The sequence below is a fragment of the Arachis ipaensis genome, chromosome B4, assembly GCF_059453495.1.
Source record: "Arachis ipaensis isolate K30076 ecotype BB chromosome B4, ASM5945349v1, whole genome shotgun sequence".
NCBI classification, from domain to species: domain Eukaryota; kingdom Viridiplantae; phylum Streptophyta; class Magnoliopsida; order Fabales; family Fabaceae; genus Arachis; species Arachis ipaensis.
Window position 1 is genome coordinate 78614068 of NC_142439.1, and position 10777 is coordinate 78624844.

The window sequence follows — 10777 nt, forward strand, 5'->3', positions numbered from 1 at the left end:
TAGTTGCAGCTGTGGACGATGAGGAGGAAGAGAATCCTGAGATAGAGATAGAGCAGGATGAGGAGATAGACGAGCCTCACGGCGATTCTCCGAACGGCCACGTGTAAATATAGCTTGACTACGGAAGGGGCATTCTTTTGATGACACTCTAGTCTGACATTATCTGTTAGTTGGTCTCTCACTTGTGTTAGTACACCCGAGAGCTAGGAGCTATATAGTGGTTAGGCTAGCCTGGGTGCCAGTTTATTGGCTTTTTGTATAGGCCAGGTCCTGGGAGTGTCGTGTATATATTAGCTACGTAGGATGACGAGGATGTAAACTGACTTGATCTTGTGTAAACGCTGCATGTTTTGTTATAGTGCACATGATGTATATTATCAGTTGTGTTTCTATGTTTCTTTATGCCGCTTTTCTATTACTCTCAATGTATGCTTGTTTATTTTACCTTGTTATCCGTAACGATACGATATAAAAAAAAGTTACCCGTAAAATTGGCATCGCTCTAACAAGGAACAGGCTCATATTGTAAATAATAGTTAATAATTAAGAGGGATAAGTTAGTAACACTTAACTTCTTGTATGACCATGGCATACTGAGAGTTGGGTCGTTACAAGTTGGTATCAGAGCAATTCGTTCCCAATAGAGCCTGGGGAGTGGACTGACAATGCTTCATTGCATACTCTGTTGTGTGTCTCATGCTTATAGGATATCTATGTGATATGTGTTGCATGATTGTCTCTGTGTTTTCATTCTGGGAGTGTTCACACTTGACTTGAAGTGTTAAGACTGATCACCTTAATAATGATTGTTTGGTGTGAACAGGACCACAATGGGTTCACGGAGACGAGGCGTACGGGAAGGAATTCCTAATGTTAACTACGAGAAGGAGCAGGAGACGTTTATGACTACCATGAATGCTATGGCTGAGGCAGTGCGTGAGGCTGCAGTAGCAGCGGCTAGGGCTGTTGATCATCTTGGAGTGAGAAACGGGAATGAGAATGAGCATGGGAAAGATAGTGGAAATGATGAGAATAACTTGGGGTATCTCGAAAGACCTATGACCCTTGCGACTTTTCTGAAGGTTAAACCGCCTAAGTTTAAAGGTACACTCGTTGCGACTAATGCTGACAACTGGTTTCGAGCTATCGAACGATCACTGCGAGCGCAACATGTTCCGGAAGGCCAGCACGTGGAGTTTGCTACTTATATGCTGGAAGGAGAAGCTGAGCATTGGTGGCAGGGGATACAGCGACTGTTGCAACAAGGTGAAGGCAATATTCCTTGGAATATTTTTAAGGATGAATTTTATAAGAAGTATTTTCCGAGGGCAGCTCGTGATGCTAAGGAGATGGAACTTATGCAGCTGAAACAGGGTAACACAACTGTTGCAGAATATGCCCGTAAGTTTGATGACTTCTGCCGTTTATCCAAGATCTGTCAAGGGAATCCTGCTGACTTTGAAGAATGGAAGTGTTTGAAGTTCGAAGGGGGGCCTTCGTGAGGATCTGATGAGTTCAGTAGTTCCATTGGAGATACGAGATTTTGCTGAGCTGGTTAATAAGTGCAAGTTAGTGGAAGAATGTGCTAAGAAGGTAATTGCCTCTAAAGCAAGTCGTCAAGGATTTCCACCAAGGAACTACAATAATTATAATTTGCAACCACGAAGGACAAACTTCAAGACACCTGGTGTGCCACAGCGAAGAAACCCACAGGCTGGTAACATCCCTGCTCGCCCTACGGGTGGAAACGGTGGTAGACCAAGGCAGGATAATGGTAAACGACCCCAATAGGCACAGGTGAATACTGCATGTAGGCAGTGTGGGAAAGATCATGGTAATAGACCCTGCTTGTTTGGGACATTCAAGTGTTATATTTGTGATGAACCAGGACATATGGCTAAGAATTGCCCGAAGAGGTTTACTCGGAATCCAATGCGAACCCAGCAACAAGGTCGAGTGTTTTCCATGACTGCTAATGATGCTATGCAATCAGACGCCCTGATCCAAGGTCAGTGTTACGTCAAGAATCGATTTCTAACTGTATTGTATGATTCAGGTGCATCGCATTCCTTTATTTCTTTAACTGTTGCTCGTCAGTTGGGACTAGATTTCTCTGAGTTGAACTTTGATCTAATTGTCCATACACCTGCATCCCAAAATGCTTTGACTAGTTTAGTGTGCCTACAAGTACCATTTGTTATTAGGAACAGTGCTTTTATACATGATCTAATCTGTTTGCCGCTATGTGGTTTAGAAGTTATTCTAGGGTTAGATTGGTTATCTAAGTATCATGTTTTCCTTGATTGCTATGAAGGAACTGCTGTTATTCCGTCTGATAGTTTAGATATTAAACCATTTCTATCTCATACTTTATATCTGAATTCTGTAAGAGTTACATTAGACGGGACTGATTGTGAGGGGTACGTTCTGTTAGCGGCTAGCTCGAATGATAGTGAACTAAGCTTAGAACGAATCCAAGTGGTGAAGGAATTTCCTGATGTTTTCCCGAATGACATACCTGAGTTTCCTCCTCAACGACAGATAGAATTCAGCATTGAACAAGTACCTGGAACCGGACCGATTTCCATAGCACCGTACCGGATGTCACCATTGGAACTTGCAGAGTTGAAGAAGCAGTTGGATGAGCTACTTGGAAAGAAATTTATTCGTCCCAGTGCATCACCTTGGGGAGCTCCAGTATTGCTAGTAAAGAAGAAGGATGGTGGAATGCGACTTTGCGTGGATTACCGGCAGTTAAATAAAGTCACCATCAAGAACAAGTATCCACTTCCACGGATAGATGATTTAATGGACCAGTTGAAAGGTGCAACTGTGTTCTCGAAGATTGATTTGCGATCGGGCTATCACCAGATTCGAGTGAAAGAGTCGGATATACCGAAGACTGCATTTAGAACTCGATATGGTCACTATGAGTATACGGTTATGTCGTTTGGACTAACTAATGCTCCTGCGATTTTCATGGATTACATGAATCGTATTTTTTATCCGTACCTTGATCAGTTCGTAGTAGTTTTCATAGACGATATTCTCATCTATTCGAAGACAGAAAGAGAGCATGAAGAGCATCTAAGAACTATATTGCAGATACTAAGGACTCGGAAGTTATATGCTAAACTATCAAAGTGCGAGTTCTGGACAGAGAAGGTGGCATTTTTGGGACACGTTATATCACAGAGAGGAATTGTAGTGGATCCTTCAAAAATTGAAGCAGTAGTGCAATGGGAACCACCTACGACCGTTACAGAAGTTTGGAGTTTTCTCGGACTAGCTGGATATTACCGGAGGTTTATTAAAGGGTTTTCTCAGATAGCCTTACCTCTGACTAGCCTTACACAAAAGGAAGTTCCGTTCGTTTGGACGGCTGAGTGTGATAGAAGTTTCAAGATGCTTAAGGAAAAATTAACAACTGCACCTGTATTAGTACTACCCGACCCGCAGAAACCTTTTGAAGTATACTGTGACGCTTCTCATAAAGGACTTGGATGTGTACTGATGCAAGACAAAAATGTGGTGGCTTATGCTTCCCGGCAGCTGAGACCTCATGAACGAAATTATCCGATGCATGACTTGGAGTTGGCTGCAGTAGTGTTTGCTCTGAAGATCTGGAGGCACTATTTGTATGGCGCTCAACTAGAAGTTTTCTCTGACCACAAAAGTTTAAAGTATATCTTTGACCAGAAGGATCTAAATATGCGACAGCGAAGGTGGATGGAGTTCCTGAAGGACTATGATTTTAAGTTAAGTTATCACCCAGGAAAAGCGAACGTGGTGGCAGACGCCTTGAGCAGGAAGAATTTGAGTATCTCTTGGATGATGATAAAGGAAGAGAAGCTACTTGCGGAATTTGAGGACCTTAAGTTGGCTATGACTGAGACGTCAAGTGGAGTCCGTTTGGCCCAATTGCATATAACACCAGATTTTAAGATTAGGATTCAGCAAGCACAAGCACAGGATTCAGAAATAATGACGATGCTGAGACGGATGAAAGTAGAGGAACCAGAAGCTGTAACACTAGATCGTAGTAGTCTCGGGAGATACAAGAACAGAATTTGTGTGCCTAGCTCTGGAGATTTGCGGCAAAGGATTCTTGCAGAAGCCCATCAAAGTAGATTCTCTATGCTTCCTGGAGTAACAAAGATGTATCAAAATTTGAAACAAATGTTCTGGTGGCCGGGCTTGAAGAAAGAGGTAGCTGATTATGTCTCAAAATGTTTAACCTACCAGAAGGTGAAGGTGGAACACCAGAAACCGTCAGGAACCCTGCAACCCTTAGAAATACCACAATGGAAATGGGAGCAGATCACTATGGATTTTGTCACGGGATTGCCAAGGACCTCAACTGGACACAATGCCATTTGGGTAATTGTGGACAGGTTGACGAAGTCAGCGCACTTCCTTCCGATTCGAGTTGACTATACATTAGAAAGGCTGGCACGGATATATATTCAAGAAATCGTACGATTGCACGGAATACCTTCGTCAATTGTTTCAGATCGAGATCCGAGGTTTACTTCTAGATTCTGGGGAGCTTTCCAGAGAGCGTTGGGAACAGAATTGCATATGAGTACAGCATACCATCCTCAGACAGACGGATAATCAGAGCGGACAATCCAGACATTGGAAGACATGCTAAAATCTTGTGTGATGGATAACCAAGGCAGTTGGGATAGATATATGCCATTGGTCGAGTTCGTCTACAACAACACTTACCAACAAAGTATCGGGATGGCACCATATGAAGCTCTCTACAGAAGAAGGTGTCAGACACCATTGTGTTGGAATGACGACGGAGAAGCTAGTGTCTTAAATCCAGACTTAGTGCAAGAAACTACTGAAAAGATAAAGGGGATTCGCCAGAAGATCCAGACAGCACAGAGCCGTCAAAAGAGCTATGCCGATAATAGACGTAGACCCTTAGAGTTTAGTGAGGGAGACCATGTCTTTCTTAAAGTAACCCCGACTACTGGAATAGGTAGAGCCCTTAAGACTAAAAAGCTTAACCCTCGATACATAGGACCTTTCCAAATACTTAAAAGAGTCGGACTAGTAGCTTATCAAGTAGCCCTTCCTCCATATCTGTCAAACCTTCATGATGTTTTTCATGTCTCGCAACTTAAGAAATATATTCCCGAAGAGAGTCACATTTTACAACCAGAGACAGTACAGTTACGAAACGATTTGACATATCAAGCATCACCAGTTCAGATCGTAGAAAGAGGTGATAAGCAGCTAAGAGGCAAAACTGTTCGCTTAGTCAAAGTAGCTTGGGGACAAAGAGGAGAAGAAGAGCACACTTGGGAACTGGAAGATAAGATGAAAGCCGATTACCCGCATTTATTCTCAGGTAACTGAAATTTTGAGGGCAAAATTTTCTGTTAGGAGGGTAGAATGTAACAACCCCGATTTTCGAGTAGGCGAGATCTTTTCTGAAAGTACGAATTTCTCCGGAAGATCAGTAAAGGGAAAACCTTTGATATATCATCAAGAATCTCAATCCTCATTGTCATTATGTCATCTTTAAGTTAGAACCTTTCCCGAGGCAAGCTCGATGATGCAGTCGCGAAGAACCTAGTTTTTGAACTGTATCGGTTAGGAGTTTTAATTCAGTTTTTCGTAAATAGTCTCAGTTTGACAAACCGGACTCGATTTATGAGAGAAGAGAGATAATAGGATGATATTATTATTATATTAGTATTAGAAGCTTCTTGAATAATATTATAAGGTTACCTGGTCAGTTTTAGTTAAAAATAGAAAACCGGTTAAACCGGGTTCACAATTTACTGGTGCAGCTTAGCACCAGCACTCTCTGATGACTTTAGCAATGCTAATGCCTCATTATACATGTTTCATTATCATAATAAATATGTTACTAGTGTCATTTATGCTAGTAGCTCAGAAAATAATTTTTAGAGATGTTTTCACAAGTGTTCCGATACACCTAGTTTTAGTAGTTATACATCTGAGATATTTTAATATTATTTTAATCCACCTCCAAGCCAACCAATCACAACTCACCCTACACCCCCAAAACCCCCAAGGCTGGCTCATTTTCACTTTGTGGCCGAAAATAGGTAGAGAGAAAAAGAGAGAAAAGTTCTTAGTTCCAAATCTTCAAAGCTTGATTTCTGCTGAACTAAAACTCAAATCAAAATTCCAATCCAACCAAAATTATCCTCTCTTCTTTCTCTACATGATCATATGACTTATCAAGGCTGGAATCAAGGTGAGTTGGCTGCACCATCTCTCTTTTGATTCGGTTTCAAGAAAACATGCTTAAATATGTGTTTTCTTGATGTGAATTAGGAGGAAAAAGTGCTTAAGGACCACCTGAAAATCTAACTGAATTAGGGGCAGCAAAATCAGGTAGGATGTCACGAAATTAATCTTGATTATTTGTGTTTGAGTTGTGTGAATGTTGTATAAATTGGCTGTGCTAAAAATTGGTTGCATATATGATTGATTCTTGGTGAAAATTTGGTGAAATTTTGATGAAATTTGATGAAATTCAAGCTTTAAAGTTCATGTTCTTGGGCAGCTGGAAAAACGTAACCCTAAGCATAAATTGAGGTTCAATTTGTGTTGAAATCATGTAGAAAAGATGGGGTTTTAGTGGCTGCTAATTTATTATGAATTATAGTAAAAATCGGTTGCTGAAAATACTGAAAAACGGGTAAAAACAGAGAAAGAATCTGAAGAATTTATGAAGAACATGAAGAACACTTTGAGTGTGGTGAAGAACAATGAAGAACACCTTTTTGATTCATAAAAGGGCAAGGAAGTAATTATTTTGGTGTTTGAGGGGTTATTTGGTAATTACTGAAAGTTAGGGTGGTAAAAGTAGAAATATTAAAAGTTACGGGTGGTAAAAAGTGAATTTTAAAGGTTAAAGGTTAAAGTAAAGTTCATTTTCGAAAATATATTAATAAAATAATAAATAATAATAAAATATTAAATAATAATATTTAATTAAAAATAATATTTTAATAAAAATAATAAAATAATGCGAAAAAGGCAGTTTTCTGTAAAAGCTTTAGAAAGACAACTTTAAGTGCAGAATCTCATAATTACCTTCATAAAACACATAGGGAGTGGTAAGAACATATTAGTGAGGCAAAGATAAATAAAAGATAAAAGTTTAAGAAAAGATAAAAATCGAAGAAAAAGTCTGTAAGATTTTAATGACAGAAAAACAGACAGAGACTAGCAAACAAACTAGGACAACATAGTTAGTCTTTGAGTTGCGACTAGGGTTAGGTATTATATGAAAAGTTAAATTGTTTCAGTATAGACTTAATGAACCTATACTTGGGACATGCTAACTATTCATACCGAAATTTACATAAGCTTTAAATACACAGATTAAACAGAGTAATCAGAGCAGGGTAAAGAGACTAAGAGCAGAAGGCTTATTGAAAGGTTAATTGTTGCTTGAGGCAACCCAAGAGATATTGTTTGCTTATTCGTTGCTGAATGCAACCTAAGAGATAATATTTATTATCTGTTGCTTTAAGCAACCCAAGAGTTTCTGTAGGGAAACTTGGATACCTACAGCAATTTTCCGTTCCCAAGAGTATATTTCCTGCGAGTAGAAAGCAGAGGCTGTCTCAATAGAGCTGCTAATAATTATATGCGCATTTATTTGAACGGAAGATCGTATTCGGGAAATCGTGAACTCGTGACCGGATAAATATCGGGAATGCAGGTGCTAACCGACACATGATCTCATGGCCTGTACTAGGGCTAGACATGCATCATTCTTGTCTGCGCATCATTCTTTGTTGCTTTCCTTCTTGTGAGTGAACTATTTCTTTATGTTTGTCTGCTTGAGTGTTATGTCTGTGCTTTATTTCCTTGTGTTCTTCTATTTGTGTTCTGTTTTCTGTTTTCCTATATATTTTAACTACTGTTTACTACTTTACTGTATTCTAATATCTATCTACTAATCGGAATCAAATAAATGAACGTAACTAATAACCCTGACCCTACTAAGAACTCCCCAGTTCTTACCCCTTCTCTCCTTTCCTCCCCCTCAGATGGAGACGGGCGTGATCTTCTATGAGTTCGAGGACCCTTACGTCTACGAGGATCCGGTACATCACAGTTACTTCATTATGGGTTTGGAGCCTCGTATTAGACGATATGCGTTACCCAATCGAGCTTTTCAACATCCTCTGTCTAGCCTGCATTTTGACCCCGATGCTCCTTACGACTTTTCCTTATCTTGGTTACATCCTGACGCACCTGGACATCCTTTTCCTGATAATCCCGGGCACCGTATACCAGCTCAACCTTTGAATGAGGCGGTACCTGAGCCTATCATTCCTGATGAGCCTGAGTTAGCTGATGACTACGTACCTGTGATACCACCAGAGTGGGATTTTCCCCCTAAGCCGATCCCCAACTTTCCACAACCTAATGAGCCGGCACTACCAGACGGTGGGGTAGCTCCTATATACGCGAACGGACCTGTGCTCGCGAATGGTTTTGTACATAGTGACAGCAGTGTTTCTGGTGGATCTGATGACACTCTAGTCTGACATTATCTGTTAGTTAGTCTCTCACTTGTGTTAGTACACCCGAGAGCTAGGAGCTATATAGTGGTTAGGCTAGCCTGGGTGCCAGTTTAGTGGCTTTTTGTATGGGCCAGGCCCTGGGAGTGTCGTGTATATATTAGCTACGTAGGATGACGAGGATGTAAACTGACTTGATCTTGTGTAAACGCTGCATGTTTTTTTATAGTGTACATGATGTATATTATCAGTTGTGTTTCTATGTTTCTTTATGCCGCTTTTCTATTACTCTCAATGTATGCTTGTTTATTTTACCTTGTTATCCACAACGATACGACATAAAAAAAAAAGTTACCCGTAAAATTGGCATCGCTCTAACAAGGAACAGGCTCATATAGTAAATAATAGTTAATAATTAAGAGGGATAAGTTAGTAACACTTAGCTTCTTGTATGACCATGGCATACTGGGAGTTGGGTCGTTACAAGAAGTGTGCACTATTATACATCGTTGGAAAGTTCTAAAAGTTTGCTTTTGAATGACACTAGAATCACATCAATTGGATTTCTATAGCTCAAGTTATTTTTGTTGGAGTATAGGGAGGTCAGAGTTGACAGCATCATTCACTTTCTTCTCTTTTTTTACAGAAACTCCTTCAAATCTAGCTGAATGCTACCTGAAATAAACAAAATTGCACACAACTCAAAGTAACATTCATAGTGGCTATGAGATGATTAATTCTTGAATAAACTCATAAATTTGAATGCAAATTTACTAGGAAAAAGATATGAAAGATGCTTACGCATCACATACCATTTTCATATTTCAAGAAAACCAATTCGAACTCAATTTAATTTCCAACGGATTAAACTTGATTTCAAAACTTTAAAGAAATGACTTTAAAGAAACACATCAAAAACAGTCCGTTTCATAACCCAATAATAATCCAGTCAAACAAGCATTCACATCAATCCAAGACAATCAAACAATACACAAGACTTATACAATCACCAAAGGTACATTTCTCACATTAGTATCCACATATAACAATTCCATATGAATAAGTTTAGTTTTCTGAAAAAGGCCCCTACCTCGATCAGTCGATACCATAGCCCAATTGCCTTATAGAATTCCTTTCATCTCGACCCGAGTTCAACGGTAGCTTCAAAACACAGCCACGCACACTTTCGCAACAGCATAGCCACCTTTAAAACACAACATGCAACCTTGGTTACTAACTCCTAATACATTAATATTGCAAGACTTGATTACACGGAATAGAACACTAACGCGAGGGTTTTCAAAATGTAAATACTTACTATAACAACAAAATGAAATAGCAGCGGTCTCTGAATCGGCTTGGCGGCAGCCCCGGTAGCCACCTTAAGCGGCCGTGGCGACTGGTGATGAACGGATTTTTGACGGTTTAGAATTTCTCCAATGAGATCTCGTTGCAAGTATAGTTTCTAAACCAATCAATAATCATTGCATACAAAAATTTGTTTGTCACAAGTACAAACCCCTAAAATCTATAAACCGAAGTATTTAAACCTCAGGTCGTTCTCCCTAGGAATTGCAATAAAGTGTTCTTGTTATTGGTTATGAGTTATGTTTGGGGTTTTGATAAGAGACATTAAAGAGATAAATGGCAATGAAAATAAACTAATAGCTAAAAAGGTCTTGGCAAGGTTTGGTGGTCAAGGATCTCTATCCCTATCACTAACCACAACAAGAGAATTGGCAAGGATTAATCCCATTAAGTCATCCTCTAACTAGGTAAAGGAAATTCAAATGAGGTATATCAATCCAAGTCCATAAGTCCTAGCTCTCCACCAATTCAATTAGTGAGACCTAGAGTTAATGGCTCCCAATCATCAATTACTTGGGCATTAGTAACTCAAGCGTTCCTAAGTTACCTTTCCAAGCCAAGAGCATAAAATTCTACTCTAACATTGGTGCACGAAATTGTGATCACACTTTTCACAACTCCGCACAACTAACCAGCAAGTGCACCGGGTCGTCCAAGTAATACCTTACGAGAGTAAGGGTCGATCCCACGGAGATTGTCAGCTTGGAGCAAGCTATGGTCATCCTGTAAAACTTAGTCAGGTGGATTCAAATGGTTATGAGGTTTTGATAATTAAAAGATAAATAAAACATAAAATAAAATAAAGATACTTATGTAATTCATTGGTGGGAATTTCAGATAAGCGTTTGGAGATGCTTTGTTGCTTCTGAACCTCTGCT